The sequence below is a fragment of the Lissotriton helveticus genome, chromosome 7 (genome assembly GCF_964261635.1).
Source record: "Lissotriton helveticus chromosome 7, aLisHel1.1, whole genome shotgun sequence".
Lineage (NCBI taxonomy): Eukaryota > Metazoa > Chordata > Amphibia > Caudata > Salamandridae > Lissotriton > Lissotriton helveticus.
The window spans coordinates 390,923,797-390,945,369 of record NC_136068.1 but is presented as its reverse complement, the minus strand read 5'-3'; positions in this window follow the sequence as shown (position 1 = coordinate 390,945,369).

The following is a 21,573-nucleotide window of genomic DNA, read 5'->3' as shown; positions in this document are numbered from 1 at the left end:
GGCTGACCGGCCCAAAGGGTCAGAGGTCACTGCTCACCACCGGGCGACCTCTGCCCTATATGGTCCAGTGGGTGGGAGGAGCAGCTGGGAGGCGGTAGCAGGGCGGCGAATGGGAAGGGCGACACAGGGGAGTGGGCGGGGCCGCAGGGGGGCAGCGGCGGGGAGGTGGCGGGAAACGCGGCAGGGGCTGGGCTCAACAAGGGGAGACAGGGGACAACAGCGGACTAAGGCAGAAAACAACTTACAACGTAGGGGAGAAATACAGATGCAGAATACAGGCTACAAACAGCTAACTACAGCGGAACAAAAGTTAATAGGGAGAAGAAGGAGCAGGCAGCGCAGGCAGGGCACAACCAGAGGCAGCGGCCGGGGACCAGGGGCACTGCTGCGGGCAGCGGCCGCACTCGCCTGGAACCAGGGGCACAGCTACGGGCAGTGGCGGCACTTGGCGGGAGCGGGGGCAGCCTGGACTCACACCCGGAGGAGTGATCTCGGTGCGTGGGGTGACCGGCCCAAAGGGTCAGAGGTCACCCCTAACTAACCTTTCTTAATCTAAAGAATAAAGATTCCTCCCCACCCATTGTCCTGGCCTCCCACCCATGCATGCATACGTTGAAGATTTATGTGATCTCATGGCTAACTATAGAAGTTGGAATAGTATACATTTGGTAATTCCTAAGCATTGTGGCATCGTTCAGTATATGGCATCAAATGGGCTCATTCCCATTAGTGGGCGTGAACGGGGAAGGTGGCACCTCGACTTGGAAGACTGGACTTACGAGCGGATCTATAGCTTTTCGTGATTCTAACATCTGATTCCATTCCAAAGATATGGGTATTTTATGTAAACCACAGAATAATTTTTTATGTATAATAGCACCTTCTGCACTTCCCCAACGAGTCATTTCTGTGTGCCAGGTAAGTGGTGTGGGGGGAAGGGCAGATTTCCATCCAAGAGTGATGGTGCACTTCGGTAGAAGGATGACCATGTCCGCAAACTTATAACGTACTTTCTGCCCTTTCTTACAATGGTGTAACCCCAGTAGGTAACTCTCTGGTGTTTTCCAGACTAAAGTGCCCGTAGGTTCTTGTACTTAATATCCTATTGTGTGCCAATAGCCTCGCAGTTAGGCAATCCCACAGCATATGGAGTATATCAGTGTCGGCCTCCTGACACCGGGGGCAAGGGAGTTGTGCGTCCGGATAAATGCTATTAATACAGTGTGGTGTAAGATACACCCTATGCAAGATCATATACTCTATATATTTAAATTTAGCATTTCTAGACACCTTTTTAGGAAATTCCAATATAGAGTGCCATTCCTTATCCATGAAATCTCTGCCCAGATCTCCAGTCCACTTTGCATGCAAGGGATTGAGTGATAATCCTGAGTGTGTCCTAATGCCTTTATACAACCAGCAGGTAAGGTGTCACCCTTCCCCCATTAAATGTACTGCGTATACTAGTTTGTGAGTAGAAGGCTCTGCCCTGTCAGGGGACCAGTGGTGTTTAATATAATAAGAGATGGCGGCATGTAGGATAAACAATGTCTGGGGACACCGTGTGCGCAGGTGTAGTTTTCATGATCCGCCTGTGCCTTATCTATTAATAGTGCCCCAATTGTCGTCACCCCTCCCTGTGTCCATTGTGTAACTTTACGGGAAGTGATTAGCCCAGTTGCAGTAGGTATCCAAAGCAAAAGGATATTAGAAGAGTATGGAGGAACTTGTTTAGTATATCGGAGAGTCCACCTCCAGAACAATATAGCCATTTTAAGCAAAGGGGAAACACTGGGAGGTAGCTTAGTATTCGGCAAGAGCAATGTATGGAGTGTACCTTGGTTAAGGAGTTGTGGTGTGTAGCCAATCTCGTGCATATTACATCCTGCCAACCATTAAGAAAGCCATTGTAATTGGCTGGCCATACTGTACACGCGAAAGTCAGGGGCACCCAATCCTCCCTCCTCGGGCCTCAATTGTAATTTAGCTAGACTCACTCTTCTGCATCCATTCCCCCAAATAAGTTCTAATAAAAGGGTATCAAGTGTACGGAAATGTTTGCTGGAATCAATATCGGTAAATTAGTGAAAAAATATAAAAGCCTCGGGAGCATCAATATTTTAGAAATGGCCACCCTGCCCATGCAGCGATGTCCAGAAAGAGACCTGTGTCCGCAAGGATCTATTCGTCTTCACTAAGTTGCCATCTAGTAGATCTTGTGGGGATCTATATATTTGTATGCCCAAATATTTGAAAGTTTGCTGCGCTGTTGATATAGTAAGTAAGGCCAAAGTTGATAGGGTTCAGGTTTTACCTAAATTGCATGACAAATGCATATGATTTGGGAGCATTAATTGCCAAGCCTGAGACCCGCTCAAACTGTTGAAATGTATCTGGAATGGGTGCTATGTTTGTGGTTAGGTCTTTCAGAAAAAGTGTAAGGTCATCAGCGTATGCTGATACTACATGTGTTGATTGTTCTTTTTGGATCCCTATGGCTGCAGCCTCCTTGCGGAGTTTAATGAGTAGAGGTTCTAACAATAAAACAAAACACAGTGGCGACAAGGGACATCCTTGTCGTGATCCCCTTGCCACTGGGTAAGGGTGAGATATATGGAAGCCCGTCCTAACATGAGCCGTAGGGGCGGTGAATAATAATTTAACCCAATTTAGGTAGACTTCTGGGATGCCATATCGTTTCATAGTTGCCAACATGTATTTCCATTTAAGCGTATCAAACGCTTGCTGGAGATCAAGAGAAATACATCCAGTTTTACAGGAGAGTTCGGATGCAGCCTCCATTATGTAATGTAGTCTCCTAATGTTTAGGGAGGTATTCCTGCCGGGCACAAATTCACATTGATTGGTGTGAATTAATTTTGGGAGATAAAGAAGGAGGCGTCCGGCTAGAATCTTGCTGAGTATTTTATAATCGATGGGTAATAATGAGAAAGGGAGATATCCCGGGATCTCTGTTTGGTTTTGGGAGAGAAGTGACCAGTGTTTGCATTGTAGTCAATGGTAGAGAGCGCTTTTCGTAAGCTGTCTTCTATAACTTTTCTAGACATGAAACTAATTTTTCAGCGTATGCGGAGGAGAATTCCGTCTGTGGCCACAGTCTCAAGGTTGGGACCAGGGTGGGTACTCTCTCCCATTCTAGAATAAGCTCACGTGAATTGTGGTCTGAGAGCGTTTTCTCAAGATATGTAGATTGTGAAGTCTGGGATATCAAAGGCGTAGAGCAAAATATTCTGTCCAGTCTAGTATGCAATTGATGTGGTGGGGAGTAAAAAGAATATTCCTGGTTAGTCGGATTTTGAAGTCGCCGTATGTCATGTAGTGTCCAACCCGCAGCCCAGGCCTGTAGGAAGTCTGCTTGTTTGATGGTGGCAGATCCACATACCGGAGGATGGGATCGATCTAGTTAGACATCCAGGACGGAATTTTAATCCCCCCCAAAAAATCATGGAAAAACAAACCAATCTGATATGACTGCATTCAGGCCGGTAAGATAGGGATTTTGTTCATAGTTAGGGACATATATACTACCAATAACAATTGGGTTACCGTCGAGCAGGCCCTGTAGTAATACATAGCGCCCTGTTGCATCTATACACTGTTCCACCAGCACAAATGGTACCCCCTGTCTGGTCCAATTGAGCGCCCCCTCGTAAAGGCAGAGTAGGATGTGTTGAATATTTGTCCCTTCCATTTTTTACGTATTTGAAGTAGGGCTATCTGCGCTTTCCGCCTGTTTAATTGAGTGTGGATTCTGTGACGCTTATGAACTGATGTTGTAATCAAAAAGAGAGAGGAGAACTAGAGAGGCTTGTCCGTTTCCCCAGTTTATATGTTAGCAATCAATGAGAACTAGCTCTGGTTTAAATTGTTTGTATGTCTGCGGGTGGAGGAAAACCATTAGATTTTATGAAGGCCCTCACCCACCAACCTAGTTGGTGGCATGCTTCATCATCGGGCCCCACCCGAGGTACTGAGTGTACCTCAGGTGTGCTTCGACGCCAGATTACTGCGGAGCTGGTTTTTTGGTTTGTGAGGGTGCTGTGAGTGTGCTCTGAGTGAGGTTTAAAATACTGTCCTGGGTGTCCCAAAGACTGTTCTAATGGTGGGCCCCAGGCAGTCAATAAAAACAAAGGCTTTCGGACGTGCACGGTAGGCTTATGGCCTCCGACGTCCTGTGCGGTCAACTAGTTTTAGCCAGGCCTTTTCTTCTACTGGCTTTCGCCAGGACCGTATATATGTAGGGTGTTACAGGGGTTTGTATGAGTTTGTCAGTGCCCTGTGTGTAAAGCACACGCTACGGTGCTTATATGTGCAAGAGGTGTTTCCTCTTGAGTTGTACCTGTGGGGGGTAAAAGAGGACAGACATAACATTTAAGTCAAGGCTCCTTGTAGCGGGCTAAAAGCATTCAGTGAGGCCGCGCTGGGTGCCTAGTGGTGACCACGGACAAGGCGATAGTGTTGGCGTCAGTGGCGGGCAGTGAAAGTGTGGCCGGTCTCACAATATGCGTAATTATATGTGAAATTAGGCCTAAGTACCGTAACCGGATTTGGCGTAAACAGTGGTGAAGGAATAAAAGACATTAAAATGGAGTTGCTTACACCTGATTTTAGCGAACAACTCAGCATGGAGCTCAGCTGGGGGCCAGGACCATGTGCACTCTAAATTGGGGGAAGAAAAGGAAAAAGGCTGTTGGGGGAGAGGCTAGTCTGGACCCAACAAGGTAACGGTAAAAGGATGCACACAGAGACACGGCCTGGGGAAGCATGAATGGTGACTGTACCGTTAACAAAGTCGAGTTCAGGTACTTACTGCGCGATGTCGCTGGGCCCGCAATGAACCTGTTGTCCGGGCAGAGGCTCCGTGAGAAGTGAGCTTCAGTGTAGAGAGCGCTTAAATACCAGTAGAAAGCGCCAGGTGTTGCTTGTTAACTGTGTCAGGTGTTCTGGCCTGGGCACGTGTAACGGGGTGTGTTCAGCTTCCTGTTGTCTCGAGGAGATGCCTGTAGTAGAGGAAATAGAAGAAAGACTCGCATGCAGGTGTATGTTCAGCTTCCTGTTGTCTCAAGGAGATGCCTGTAGTAGAGGAAATAGAAGAAAGACTCGCATGCAGGATGTAGCGGTCTCTCTATTTATTTTCATGGCGCAGTTGAATGTCTAGATTTCAGTTCTTTATTGGATTCTTCCAGTTTCTTTACTACAATAACCTCCTTCAAAAAGAAACTGGAAGAATCCAATAAAGAACTGAATGAGTACAAAGAGTACTTGACCCAAGTTAAGATAGCAAAATTTGACAAAGATTTAAAGAAAATCAATTACTCAAAAACCTACCCTTACGCAGCGGATGATTATGTTGCCCCACTAAGACAAGACAGAGGCTCAGATTCATCGGGGGACAACACCTCAATGTCCAGCGACTCCAGCTCAGGATCTGTAAAACAACAAAGAAACAGAGGCCGGGGCCGGGGCCGTCGCTGGCAGCAACCATGGGGAGGACAACCACAGCCCAACCAGGCCTATGGACCCCCGGCGTTCAACCACCCACAACAGAACCCCTACTTTGGATGGCCACCCTTGTACCACCAATGTAAATGTAAATGTAAATGTACAGGAATTTATATAACGCAAATCACCAAGCGGTTTCTAAGCGCTTGCTTAGGGAACCCGTCCTGGTATTCCCCTGTGAGATAACCACGGCAGGGTATCCGCAAGGTGAAAGCCAGGCATCCCGCCGCGAGGGGCCGTTGTGGAGATTAAGCAAGCTATTGCCCAGAGTCGCAGAGTGTGAACCCGTGAATCGAGTAGGCACCGGAGCGAGAATTGTCGAGTCCATGGACATTTTAGGACTCAAGACCCCGCCGAGCCGGGAATTGAACCCTGGTCCCGGGCTGACCTCTGCTTCCAGGTCTGCCTCCTCTAACCAGTGAGCCACACTTCTCCAGGGTTGTACGTGGTGACACAGGTCAACTGTGTTGCTTCTTGACGGGTCGGTGTTTCCAGGAGGGCGTCTCTATTTTGGTTTTTTGCCAGTTTCTTGGTCCTGTCGAGGATCCTTATTGGATAGCCCCGTTGTTGTAGTCTGTGGGAAAGGTCTGTGGCCTGTGTGTTGTAGTCCTCCTTATTGCTGCAATTGCGCCTTATGCGTAGAAATTGGCCATAGGGCAGGTTCTCCCTTAGTGGTCGTGGGTGGAAAATTTCAAAGGCCAGTAGTGAATTTCTTCTCACCAAGCACCCCAGAACTTCTATGGCCAACCCTACAGACCGCCTTTTTTTACGGCAGGGTGGCCGAACAAGAGGCCGCAGGAGAAATGCACAACAGACACCCCGTGTACACTGGACAGAGGAAGACAGACCGGTCAGCGCCAACACCCGCAACAAGGGCAAGGAACAACAACCGGGCACCAGCCGCTAACCAGGGAATTAGACACCCCTTCCCTGGTCTTCAACTGAAGAAAAAGTACTGAATAAAGGCCTCTCCTTTGTCCCTACCAAGAGAGTTGACAGATTCCTCCTACATACCGAACTAGTCGAGTTCTTCCGGAAGATGAAGCTCCGCGCCTTTTTTGAAAGACAAGACACCAATAATGACACAAGGGAAACCAATGAGACTGGTCTATGACCCAAATCAACATTCATGCCTCCACCTTCCAGTATACCTGTAGAAATCACTGCCTTCGAGCAGGCCGTCTACAATGAAGTAAAGAAAACCAATCAAACAGAGACTTACAACAACCTATCTAAAGAAGAACGGGCAGCACTGAAAACCCTCCGAGACAACGACAACATTACCATCAAACCCGCCTACAAAGGCGGAGGGATTGTGATACCGGACACCCAGGCTTACCGAGCAGAGTGCCAGAGACTCCTCGATGACAACCGCAATTACAGACGCCTCGACGGCGACCCTTCCAATCAACTCAAGCTAGCAATCACCAACCTGGTGACCACAGCGGCAAACAATAACCACATCTCCAAACAGGAGGCTATCTTCCTCTGCAACACACAAGCCCGGATACCGTACTTTTACACAGTACCTAAAGTACACAAGGAAACAAAACCAACTCCGGGACGACCGATTGTCTCAGGCTGCAACTCACTCCTAGAGCCCCTCTCAAGGTTCTGTGACTTTTTTTCTTAACCCTCTAGTACAGGCTCCAACCACTTACATCAAGGACACCAAACATCTCCTGTCCCTCCTTCAAGACCTGGATTTTAACCCCACAATCCAGTTACTAGTGGGACTGGACATTGAAAGCATGTACACAAGCCTGCCCCAAGACGACACCCTCAAGGTCCTAGAAGAAACCCTGACCAACTCACAAAGGGAACACACCACACCAAGAGAATTGTTCCTAGACTGGGCAAGATTGGCATTAAAAGAAAACTTTTTTGAATTTGAGGGAACATACTACCTCCAGACAAACGGAACGTCCATGGGCAGTATTTTTGCACCCAGTGTGGCGGGACTATATGTCTACCAGCTGGAACAGTCGCACATCCTCGAGCCCAACAACCCTTTCACGGAATCAATACTCTTCTGGCGTCGATACATTAATGACATCCTCATGATATGGGAAGGCTCGGAGGAGTCCTTGAAGAACTTTCTGACCTGGCTCAACACACGTGATCCCTACCTACGCTTCACGCACACCAGCAGCAAAGACCAGTTACCTTTCCTGGACCTACTGATCAAGGCCACTAATGGTAAACTGTCAACCACCACGTATTACAAACCTACGGCAAGAAATTCACTACTGGCCTTTGAAATTTTCCACCCACGACCACTAAGGGAGAACCTGCCCTATGGCCAATTTCTACGCATAAGGCGCAATTGCAGCAATAAGGAGGACTACAACACACAGGCCACAGACCTTTCCCACAGACTACAACAACGGGGCTATCCAACAAGGATCCTCGACAGGACCAAGAAACTGGCAAAAAACCAAAATAGAGACGCCCTCCTGGAAACACCGACCCGTCAAGAAGCAACACAGTTGACCTGTGTCACCACGTACAACCCTATCTCCAATACAGTGGCTAAAATCATTAAGAAAAATTGGAGAATCATCAACACGGGCAAACCAGACTGGGACCTGCCCCTCTTTGCTTATAAAAAATCGAACAGTCTACGGGATCAACTCATCTCTACACGGCCTAGAACCACGGAAACCACCATCAACCCTACACTACATCAAGTGTGGAACCTCCCCAAAGTCACAGGTCACTGCCCCTGTGGCGATTGCAGCATTTGCCATCTCACGACACATACCAAAACCCTCAATCTGGAAACGGGAAAAACATGGCACCAACGCAAGCACACAAACTGCTATTCAACCAACCTAGTGTACTTGATTGATTGCCCATGCCAGCTACGTGGGGATGACCACGAGAAAAGTACGCATCAGAATCACTGAACACAGAAGTACGATTCGGTGCAAGAAGACTATCAGCAAACTCACAGACCACTTCCTTAGGCTTGGACATACCACCAATGACCTCAGATGGACAGTCATCGAACAGATCCCTGTTCACCCTACAGACGAGAAGCAGCTACTGTCCAAAGAACAACGCTGGATCTACAGATTGTCAACCCACACGGAGGGACTGAATGATAATATTCCGTGGAACAGCCTCAGCAGATGAGGCCCCTCTTCTGTCAACACCTGACACATCATTTCCACTCTCCCAGTGCCATCTCACCAACAGCGCCCTCGCAGGGCCTGGGATGACCCTGCCCCGTTACATGTCCCAACACCAAACGTACTGGCTCTAACATCTAGGTTGTGACCAACTCACTCACAGTTTCTTCTCAAAATGCGCTAAACCATCACTCTGTGGGACGACACCAGATCCCGCCCACCGATGCCCCCTGAACCTTACTCCACCCGGCAGGGCACTTAATCTCCACGGCCCGCCTGGACCCACTACACTGTGCCAGGGTATACACCCACACAAGACCATTATGACCCCGCGATGTCCCTTCCCTGAAGAGCATGTGAACACCCCATGTGTAATCCCCCTGCACATTCTCATGAGCCCCCCACACAGTGGGTTCATCACCTCCACTCATGGCAGAGCCAATATGCAGCAACATCACTGCACATTAGCGTACGTTACCACCTTAGCCCCGCCTAGTTGCCGCTTCATACACAAATAGAGAGGGCGCCCCTCCATTATAGTGCACAGATGGAGCGCGACTCCCCTATATGGATTAGCACTCTTCTAGATGACCGCACACTTGCACGCGCATGTAAGCGATCTAGACAATTCAACTGCGCCATGAAAATAAATAGAGAGACCGCTACATCCTGCATGCGAGTCTTTCTTCTATTTCCTCTACTACAGGCATCTCCTTGAGACAACAGGAAGCTGAACATACACCTGCATGCGTGTCTTTCTTCTATTTCCTCTACTACAGGCATCTCCTCGAGACAACAGGAAGCTGAACACACCCCGTTACACGTGCCCAGGCCAGAACACCTGACACAGCTAACAAGCAACACCTGGCGCTTTCTACTGGTATTTAAGTGCTCTCTATACTGAAGCTCACTTCTCACGGAGCCTCTGCCCGGACAACAGGTTCATTGCGGGCCCAGCGATATCACGCACTAAGTACCTGAACTCGACTTTGTTAACGGTACAGCCACCATTCATGCTGCCCCAGGCCGTGTCTGTGTGTGCATCCTTTTACCTTTACCTTGTTGGGTCCAGACTAGCCCCTCCCCCAACAGCCTTTTTCCTTTTCTTCCCCCAATTTAGAGTGCACATGGTCCTGGCTCCCGGCTGAGCTCCATGCTGAGTTGTTCGCTAAAATCAGGTGTAAGCAACTCCATTTTAATGTCTTTTATTCCTTCACCACTGTTTACGCCAACTCCAGTTACGGTACGTAGGCCTAATTTCACATATAATTACGCATATTGTGAGACCGGACACACTTTCACTGCCCGCAACTGACACCAACACTATCGCCTTGTCCGTGGTCACCACTAGGCACCCAGTGCGGCCTCACTGAATGCTTTTAGCCCGCTACAAGGAGCCTTGACTTAAATGTTATGTCTGTCCTCTTTTACCCCCACAGGTACAACTCGAGAGGAAACACCTCTTGCACATATAAGCACCGTAGCGTGTGCTTTACACACAGGGCACTGACAAACTCATACAAACCCCTGTAACACCCTACACATATAAGGTCCTGACGAAAGCCAGTAGAAGAAAAGGCCTGGCTGAAACTAGTTGACCGCACAGGACGTCGGAGGCCATAAGCCTACCGTGCACGTCCGAAAGCCTTTGTTTTTATTGACTGCCTGGGGCCCACCATTAAAACAGTCTTTGGGACACCCAGGACAGTATTTTAAACCTCACTCAGAGCACACTCACACCACCCTCACCACCAAAAAACCTGCACCACAGTGATCTGGCGTCGAAGCACACCTGAGGTACACTCGGTACCTCGGGTGGGGTCCAATGATGAAGCATGCCACCAACTAGGTTGGTGGGTGAGGGCCTTCATAAAACCTAATGGTTTGCCTCCACCCGCAGACATACAAACAATTTAAACCAGAGCTAGTTCTCATTGATTGCTAGCTTATGAACTGATCCCATTCCCCGCACATTCCAAGTTACCTAACATAGCCATTTAACATTCATACAAATACAGTGATAGAGCCCAGGAAATCATGAGAAGTAAATGGCTTAACATTAGGTGGGGTGAGTCAGGAACCCAATAAGGCAATTCGAACTGCTTAACCCAATACTAGGGCCATCAGGAAAACTATTTTGGTACAAACATTTACACAGCAAACTGCTTCCAACGGTTACATAATGCAGAAACTGCAGAGGGGGTGGTTTCTTTTTCGTACATGATGTTACATTCCTATGCAGAGCTACTCTCGTAACGGGACCCTTAGCAAATATCAAGTAATAGAAGTCTAGGGAAAAGAAAGTCAAGGGCAAAATATGTTGCACAGTTGACAGTATCTTACTCCCCTTTAGAACTAGTAGGTGGTCTTCAATAGTCGCGCTTCTTCATGTACTGTTGTGTTGTCTTTCAGCCAAATAAGTCCTTTACTATCTGTGGAGTAATCGCTGGGAATAGTACATCATCGCTTTCAGAGTCAGAGTGCATTAAATTGTCATCTGAGTGTTCCAGTGATGTTATTTGGCTAGGTTCTCACATAGAAAATGGTTTTGCCAACGCTGATTCTCGTTCCAGTAAGGCCTGTTCCGGTAGTGGTTTCTTCGTGGGAGTCCTATGCGTAATTCTATTTCGGCAGGTTCCTGGTTTAGTGGTTCGTATTGAGGCACGCCGTAACTGTTGGTCAATATTGTCCAGCATTTGAGAGGGAAGGGCGGATTCCAGCCAGTCATTTGCCACCTCAGGACATTCGGAAAAGTGAGATTTTTGCTTATGTATAATTTTTAATCGTGCTGGAAACAGTAGAGCATATTTGAGATCTAATGCTTGTAGTCGGTAGGAGGCTCTTTGCCTCTGTACTTGGACAGTATAGTCTGGATAAAGGGAAATCCGATTGTTTTCGAATTGTATCTGAGCATTTTCTCTGGCCTTCTGGAGCAGAAGGTCTCAAACCCTGAAATTCAGTATACAGGCTATTAGTGGCCGCGGCGGCATCCCCATCGTTGTTCTGCTCTTGGGGATCTAATGTGCCCTCTCGACACAGAGAAAGGAGGATAATCCTTCCAGAACTATATGCTCTCTCAGCCATTGTTCAACAACTTGGGTCATATTGGGGCCCTCCGAACGTTCCGGCTGTCCTATGGTACAGACGTTATTGCGCCTAGCTCGTCCTTCTGAGTCTTCGGCTCTATCAAGGAGGGTAGTCGCTGTTTTAGCATTTGAAACAATTGTTCGGTATGTTCTTTGTGTTGGGGCACTATTTCTAGTAGCGCTTGCTTATTACTTTTGACCGCCTCTGACAATTTGTTATGATCTGCACGTAGGAGAGTAAAGCCAGTGGTAAGAGTGCCAATTTGATGTTCGATGGACTGGCGTGAATCGCTTATTTCTTGGAAAATCTGATCCAGTTTATCAGGTGCTGGTGTCATATTCATCGGGGGAACATAGCTTATGGAGGAAGCCTGAGAGGCTGAGTCCGAGTCCCCCAGGGCGGAGACCTCCGCTGGTTGCATATCGGTCGGTTTCCCTTTTATACGCCCCATTCCAGCACGTGTAAGAAAGCTGCAGAATGGAGAGAACGTTAGAAATTAATGTAAAAAGAGAGGACCCCAGCTAATGAAATGAAAGTTCCTTAAGGCAGGGCTACATAAGTCAGTGTAAATATTTAAGGAAACAATACTAATGTGAAGCAAAAGACAATTAATTGATAAACAAAGAACACAAAAGTAATTGAAAGAAAGAACCAACAAAACTATTTATCTTCAAAAAGTACAAAATATATTTTAATAGTAATTTCAATAATAAAGAAATTCAATCATATTATTCCAGTCATGTCTACAGTCACACATCTCATATGATCTACACTCAAAGTTAAAAACAACATATAAATGACAAACAATTGTACATAGATTTTGATATTTAGTGTTCGTTTTCATGAACAAACAGTGTGGCACAATAATGTTTCACTGTTGTATTCTATGCGCGTTTCGGCACTGGAAGAGTGCCTTCGTCAGGAAGGGCCACAGTCAGACAACGATGATATCCTACTATCACGGTAGTGATCGCCATGATCTATCAGTCAATTATGCAGCACAGTCTCTGCTGCAAACTGTAATCTTTGCAAACTTGATAGAAAGTGCGCCAGTTGCAGAGATATCAGTTGTAGGTACGTCACACGTAATACAGTTTTAACATAACGATGTTTAGAAACAAGGTTAAACCGGAGATGGAGGGTTAATCGCGATACTTGGGGTGTTTCTTAGATTGGATCATTTTTGTTAATGCAGCATGTGCTCCGGATAAGGAAATCATCCGGAGCACATCCGCATTAACAAAAACTATCCAATCTAAAAAGCACCCATGTATCGCGATTAACCCTCCATCTCCGCTTTAACCTTGTTTCAAACATCGTTATGTCAACACTGTATAACGTGTGATGTACCTACAACTGATATCTCTGCAACTGGCGCACTTTCTATCAAGTTTGCAAAGAGTAGTTTGCAGCAGAGACTGCGTTGCATAATTGACAGACAGAACTTGGAGATCACTACCGTGATAGGAGGATATATATGATCGTTGTCTGACTGTGGCCCTTCCTGATGAAGGCACTCTTCCAGTGCCGAAACGCGCGTAGAATACAACAGTGAAACATTATTGTGCCACACTGTTTGTTCATGAAAACGAACACTAAATATCAAAATCTATGTACAATTGTTTGTCATTTATATGTTGATTTTTAATTTGAGTGTAGATTATAAGAGATGTGTGACTATAGACATGACTGGAATAGTATGATTGAATTTCTTTATTATTGAAATGACTATTAATAACATATATTTTGTACTTTTCGAAGATAAATAGTTGCATTGGTTCTTTCTTTCAATTAATTCCTTGTTCTTTGTTGATCAATTAATTGTCTTTTGCTGCACATTAGTATTGTAGCCTTAGAGAACGTTCGAAATAGCAGCCACAGGGTGTGCTTTCTGTGCCGATATTTGTGTTAGTAACACCGTTTGTCGTGCTCTACTGCGGTCTCTGATTATAGCACTTTGTTGGGGCCCCTATGGTTCTAGATGTAATGTGGACCTTGCACTGGTAGGTCTCAGTGTTTTTTACTGGCACTTGATTTACAGTATTTGGCAGCCCTGTAGGGTAATCACAGCTCAGTTCTCTACCATCCTGGCACTCAGAACCTCACAACAGCCAGCCGCAAGCCGTTGGCCACAGGGACAAGAGGATCAAATCAATTCCGCACTTAGAGTGATTATTAAGGTATTATCTCCAGGTCTCAGACTGTGGCATAGACATAAGTATGAGCCACACTCACTCCCGTGTACTTGGTATCGCGTACAGAGGTGTATGGAAACATTAAGCCCCAAGTACTTCCTCCACAGTAGTACAGTAGATTGCAAAATGTATTTATACAGGACAGCCACTCAAAGTTCCCTGGAAATGCTCCACCTCACCTTGATGCTTTTATGATCAGTTGTGTTCAGGGCCGGACTGGGAACCACACCCAGCCCTGGCAAAGTGCTCTGCTGGCCCCCTGAGGTGCCGCCGAGCTCTTTGCGGGGCCGGTTTTCGGCCGATTTTGGTACAGGGCCGATTTTGCAGCTATGCTGCAATACGGCCCTGTAACAAAAACGGCCCCCAGGGGCCCAAAACCAGCCCCGTCCCGTGCGGGGCACCGGGATTGTCCGGTGCCCGCTATAGCCAGTCCGGACCTGGTTGTATTCCAGTTGCGCTCACTGCACGGAGCAGAACCCAGTATCAGCACCAGCTCAACGAGCGGAGGGAAGCCTGCAGATGGTGACAACACCGGCCAATAATTGTGGCAGAGGCACACCAACACTCCAAACGTTCAGCTAGTAGTGCCAGTGGGGAGGCAATAGTCACAGTCTAGCCGTAGACTGTGATGACGCAGTTAGGCCGCTGCAGAGTGCCGGCGTGTAGCCGGAATTAGTGCAAGCACCGGCGCCAGATGGTGGGTTCGGGAAACAACCACCGGGCTAGCGGGCACCTCAGTCATGTTCCCAAAATGGCACCCAGTAAAGGGTCACTAAGTGCGCACTTATGGCCCAGCCTAATGGCGCCGCAGTGCCTTCGCTTGTATGGCGCAGGTCCCGGAGCTTCGCAGTCCCGGCGGCCATTCAACTCCACGGCCACTCCAGTCAGTACACACCTCCTGATGGACCAAGGGTCTCGAGAGGGTCCCCCTCCACGACAGCTCGGGCAGCGCCTTCGGGGCAGGCAAAGTACAACCTCCGTTCTATCACTCCCGGGAGGCCGCACCCATCATCTCCGTAGATCTACGCAGCTCGGCAGCGGGCTCAACCGCCAAATTTCTGCAAATCAGTGGTCGAAGTGGGGGAAAAAAGTAGGGGAACTGTGGGCGGAGAATCAGAGGGCGGGAATAACCTGTGGGTTGGGTCAGTGGGCGGAGTCAGCGGTGTGGCAGAAAGAGCAACATTTTCCAATTGTTTGTATTTGTTTCCTATTTCACTAACTGGTTACAGCCTATTACGATATTTAATTTAACCAATGGATACACATGTTTATTTAAGGTGTAATATGAGTTATTGACATTAAATACATTCACAAAGTGGGATTAGTTTCCAGTTACAGAATGTCCCAAATAGACTCAAAAGTGGAATTGCGAGCCATTTGTCTCCAAGCCATGGAGTTTCAGTCATCAGCACTTCTCCTACATTTTTCCACAAGAGCAGTTCAAACATGAATGGCAAAATATCCTAGCTTGCAAATGTTTCCCGCATAATTATGGCTCTGCCACATAATACATAATCTTCTGCATAATCTGACGATGTTAACTAATAATTGTTTATAGCTCAAACGGATGAAAAGTTACAAAAGAATGTGACTTGTGCTGCTGTGAAGTTTGTAGGAGAGTGGGGTCTGCAATCCTATGGTCACCCCAGATTTTTGCTTTTTGCTTCACTGGTTTACGACTTTCCCTGGCTGTGGGCCTGCTTATCAGACCCACAGCCTAGCTGTTCTCTCTCTAAATTGACATCCATGTACTTTAGGTGGATTTATCAGTCCCTGTACAGTGAACCTTAGGTACCCAGGGCATTAGTGTACCCAGGGCCTACCAGGGGCTGAAGCATGTATTATGCCACCCCTGGCTGGACATCTAAACAGACACAACTGGCTGGTAAGACAGCTGGGGCAAGGTGGTGTAATCACCCTTTGCTGTAGATATAGTTACCTATATCTAACCCTAAAATGGACACATATATTCCTATCAGTCCCTCCTATGGCAGGTCTTATCAATCCTGAAGGCAGAGTGCTTGGAATTATGTGAGATGGTGCTCTGGCATGAGCTGAGCCTGTCTGCAGCTTGCGGAACCAAGTCCTTATAGCTGTTCCATGATAACGCTATACCATATAGTCTTAAGTGCATTATAATCCTCGCAGTTAAATGCTAACTTTGGTATAGCATTATCAAAACATGTCGAGTAAGGTGTCATACTAATTGGAATACTACCCCCTCACCAATTCTGGCGACGGGGGTAGCATTCCACCCTTCTAGAGGGACACGACATGTATGTAACTGTGAACCCCGGTTAAAGTTAACTCGAGCCTTGGCATCACAAAATGGATGCTGCCACCACAGACACAAGTCTGACCTCCTGCTGCTGGGAGTCCTTCCAGCGAGGTAGGCTTGGACAAAGGGTTTCCTGCCTTGGGAGGTGCTAGCACCACCCCAGACAGGATTTTGTGTATTGGGTAGGATAGGCCTGAAAGGAATGAGACATGCCTGGGCACACAAGGTGTCCTGTGCATACACCGGTTCAAACCAGTTGCTGGGGCATCCCTGCCCCAGCTCTGGCGTGAAACCGGACAAAGGATAGGGGGTGTAACCACCCCCCTTCCTGGTCCCACCCAGGGGAGGGACCGAGTCACCAGTACAGCCCCCTTTAGCAGGATAAAGGTAGGAGCTGGTCCCATTCCAAATTAGATTAATCCTGAACTACTCTACAAGAAGAAACTCTGGACTTCGACGTTCTGCTCCACAGAAGACTGAAGAAATCTCCCTTGTGGGCAAGGAGTGTCCACCCTGCAACTGCAGGCACCATCAAGCGTCCAGCGGCTTCACTTTGTCATCTTCCCTCGAGGATCCAGACTTCAGAGGCCGACGAGACCCGGATTCCCAGACCTCTCCGATCTCAACTCACATCTGCAGCACAGCTGAGACCCGTGGGTGCGACAAGACACGTGGGACCGGCCATCTTGAAAGAAACTGCACTTCGCTTCCAGCACGACTCCCGAGGTAAACTCGACCAAGTGCTTTGAGGATTAAGAAGCCCCCGCCCCGAGCAGCTCCTGCACCGAAGATCAGCCCTCCAGCTTCCACGAGATCTGCATGGGGCCCTTCTGCCTGTTTGCTGCTTGACGCGTTGTCTGGTCACTTGCCGGCTGGCTAGTGGCCTGCTAGACGACGAACTTTGAAAGCTACACTGCTGGTCTGGTTGCACCAGACTGGCCCTTGCTCCCTTCCAAAAGAGGAGCACCCCGGACTCTCCTAGTCCGCACCAGACGCCTTTTCCCCTCACCGCGTGGGTTGCCTTTGCCAAGGCCTGTTGACGCCGAATCCGGAACAGACACCGCCGACAGCGAGAGCCTACGTGGGACAGCTCGTGCCTCCATCCTGGTCGTCGAAGACACCTCCTGGTCCACGTGGCTGCAGAGTCAAGCGTCCACTCTTCACCTGATCGCGACGACGCCATCTGGTTCCTTCCTGGTTCCACTCCAGTCACTGGCTAGTGACTTTGAACATTGTCCCCTCTGCTTTCAGGTCTTCAGCATCTCTGATCCACCCGTGGATCACACCGGACATCTTCCTCCTGGTCGCCTGCAGCATCTTTTCTTCCAGGTTCAATAGACTTCAACGCAGAAACCCGACACAACTTCGCACCTATGCACCCGCAGGCCGTGGGTGAGGTAACAAGAGCATTTCGGTGCTCAAGGGTAGCTTGACTCTCCTAGTGTACAGATTCACAGTCGTTTTAGTCCTAACTAGTCAGGATTGTCCGTACTCACCTTTTTCTTGAACTGTACTGTCCATGGACGTTGTTACGCATCTCGCGTGTGAGTTCACACTCTGCACACGCGTCCCGTGGGCCTCCTATTACTTACCTAAAGTTAGAGTAGCGTGGTCCCAACGATCCTACAGCCTCTGGACAGCTCCATTCCTTCTATCGATTTCCTTATACCATTTACTTAGTATATGGTTTGCCGTGCCCCTAGGGCACCATTGTAATTTTGTGCAACTTATCGTATTTTTCCTAAGAGATTGTCATGTGCTTAGCCCTCTGACCTCATAAAGAGTTCAGAGGTGTTTGTTATTAATAAATATATTGTTTATTTTCATAACAACCTGTGTGATGTCCTTTCATCTGGTATTCAAGGGGTTATATTGTGGTAAAACAGCTGGCATCACATGCCAAAAGAGTTTAGCCTAAGACTGCTTTGTCCATGCTACCATTAGGTTAGCTGGTCTATAAGGTTGACTTACAACCAATCACCATAAGGGTTGTTTGGACTGATACAAGGTGATCACTAGAACTAGTGAGCATCATATATCAGGCCAACTTCTCACATTGGTGTGCAGCGGTTGGGATTTGAGCTTGCTGTTGTTTTTACCAAATATAATCTTGAGATATCATTTGAAAGATCACATAAGGTACCATAGGTACATATAACAAGCTTAGAAATACTCTGAGTTCCACTGAACCAGCTGTTGTAGTAGAAAGGGCCTAGCACACCCTGACTACAACTCTTAGCAAGGGATCAGTAAGAAAACCCATAGTGCAGGTAGGTGCATCACTTACACCTCACTAGAAAGCATGTCTACCCATGGAGAGACTTCAGAGACTCCCCTAGTGGTTAGTGACCCTCCACAGGTCCTTTCCAGATATGCAGCTCTCAGTTTCCAGGAGATGAGACAATTGTGTACCTCCAGGAAATTGAAACAGGGTTCTAACCCTACCACTCCTTTTCTGTTAGGTCTCTTAGAGACATATGATGCTAGAAGGGCTTCTAACACAGGCCCCTCTAATCCAGATGGGAGCATGCCCCCCTTAGAAGGTACACCTGGTGATCCAGACTCTAACCTCCCTGAAACAGAGAATGTAGCTGAGGAGGAAGAGTAAGAGTCCTCTGGGGATGAGGAAGACAAAGGTCCAGTAGTAGTCAGCAGACTCACCAGGGCCATCTTAAGCCTACATGAAGGTGGTACTGGGGGAGCCCCAAAACCATCCTCAAGCAGGCCTAACCTTGGGAATAGACGAGTTAGATCTCATTCCAGAGGCTCTAACAGATCTATTCACACCCATGTCTCTCAGGCATCTTCTCAGAGATAGATAATAATAATTAATAATAATTCTGAAGCTTATAAAGCGCATGGTTACACTTACCAGTGTGTCCCCGCGCTGAATAAACCGCTGAGGAACCCGTCCTGACCTGTTCCTGTGAGGCGCCCAACTCCTGGGCACCCCCCTGGTGAAGCCAGGCATCCTTAGCGATTAGGGCCGGTGTGGAGACTAAGCAAGCTATTGCCCAGAGTTGCAGCGTGGGACCCCATCATTAGAGTAGGCACCGTGCCGAGAATTATCGGGTCCGCGGACATTTGAGCTCAAGACCCTGCCGCGAGGGGAATTGAACCCTGGTCCCGGGCCAGACCTCTGCATCAGGGTCTGCCGCTCTAATCAGTGAGCCACACTCCTCCACTCCCCTCAAAGAAGAGAGCATGAAGCAAAGATGAGGGAAGTCAATCTGAGGATTGAAAGGGAAGAACTTGCCCTTGCCAAAGAGAAACTTGCCTTTGCCAGAGAGCAACAGTTGAGTGGGGTAGTCCCCACTGGTGGCAGCAATATCCCTAGGGATAAAGAAAGGGGTTTTGATAATAGAAACCTGAGCAAGATAGTGCCCTCCTATAAGACAGCGGTACAAAAGGGGGTGGTAATGGACGGAGCATCTGAACCAATCAAACACTCACACCCAGTCAAAAGATCTGGGTTTAATCCATCACGTTCTTTAGCCCACTCTGCCACCCCAGTTCAGACATGGCTATATGCAAATCAGTCTGACCCTGTGCCTCATGGGAACAGTCCAGCCCGAACTGCCAAGTCATGCCTTCCCTGGACCGGAAACAAGCTTCCGAGAACCGGTTTCTGGCATTACAGCCCTCTTCAGCCCGGCTTGCTTGAATCCAGTGGCAAAGTGAGCAAGGGACTCACGTCTGAGCATACCCTGCCACACTTATGGCGGCCAAAAGCGGTACAAAAGGGGGTGGTAATGGACGGAGCATCTGAACCAATCAAACACTCACACCCAGTCAAAAGATCTGGGTTTAATCCATCACCGTTCTTTAGCCCACTCTGCCACCCCAGTTCAGACATGGCTATATGCAAATCAGTCTGACCCTGTTACTCATGGGAACAGTCCAGCTGGAACTGCCAAGCCATGCCTTCCCTGGACCGGAAACAATCTTCCGAGAACCGGTTTCTGGCATTACAGCCGTCTTCAGCCCGGCTTGCTTGAATCCAGTGGCAAAGTGAGAAAGGGACTCACGTCTGAGCATACCCTGCCACACTTATGGCGGCCAAAAGCGGTACAAAAGGGGGTGGTAATGGACGGAGCATCTGAACCAATCAAACACTCACACCCAGTCAAAAGATCTGGGTTTAATCCATCACCGTTCTTTAGCCCACTCTGCCACCCCAGTTCAGACATGGCTATATGCAAATCAGTCTGACCCTGTGCCTCATGGGAACAGTCCAGCCCGAACTGCCAAGCCATGCCTTCCCTGGACCGGAAACAAGCTTCCGAGAACCGGTTTCTGGCATTACAGCCGTCTTCAGCCCGGCTTGCTTGAATCCAGTGGCAAAGTGAGCAAGGGACTCACGTCTGAGCATTCCCTGCCACACTTATGGCGGCCAAAAGCGGTACAAAAGGGGGTGGTAATGGACAGAGCATCTGAACCAATCAAACACTCACACCCAGTCAAAAGATCTGGGTTTAATCCATCACCGTTCTTTAGCCCACTCTGCCACCCCAGTTCAGACATGGCTATATGCAAATCAGTCTGACCCTGTGCCTCATGGGAACAGTCCAGCCCGAACTGCCAAGCCATGCCTTCCCTGGACCGGAAAGACAGGAGATGATATCCACAAGTGGATAACTGCTCTGGAGAGGGCCTGCAAAGTACAGCAGGTACCCCAGAGTCAGTGGGCAGCAATATTGTGGCTCTCCTTTGAAGGTAAAGGTAGAGATAAGCTCCTCACTGTTAGGGATGAGGATGCTAATGATTACCAAGTCTTGAAAACTGCACTGATTGATGGGTTTGGCTTAACAACTGAACAGTACAGGTTGATGTTCAGAGACACCCAGAAAACTCAGGCTCAAGATTGGACTGACTTTGTTGATTGTGCCACTAAGGCTTTGGAAGGCTGGTTACTGGGTAGTAAAGTTACTGATTACACAGGATTGTATAATCTAATTATGAGAGAGCAAATCTTAAATAATTGTCAGAACCAGTTGTTGCATCAGCACTTGATTGACTCAGATCTGACCTCTCCCCAAGAATTGGGAAAGAAGGCAGACAGATGGGTCAGAACAAGGGTCAAGCAGCAGAACCAGAACCAGGGTGGTGGCCATAAGAAAGCAGACCAGAAGGGTAATAATGGGAATAAGCAAAATGACCAGAAGTCTTCAACAGGGCCCCAACAATCTAAGGAGGGTGGGTCCCAGAATTCCCAAAAGAAGAAGAATGATGGTCCTAAGAAACCATGGTGCCAATACTGTAAAAGTAAAACTCACTGGTTTAGTGAGTGCACCAAGAAAGGCCAAACTCCTACCACTACTGTCCCTAAGACGCCTGCACCCCCTAGTACAGTTAG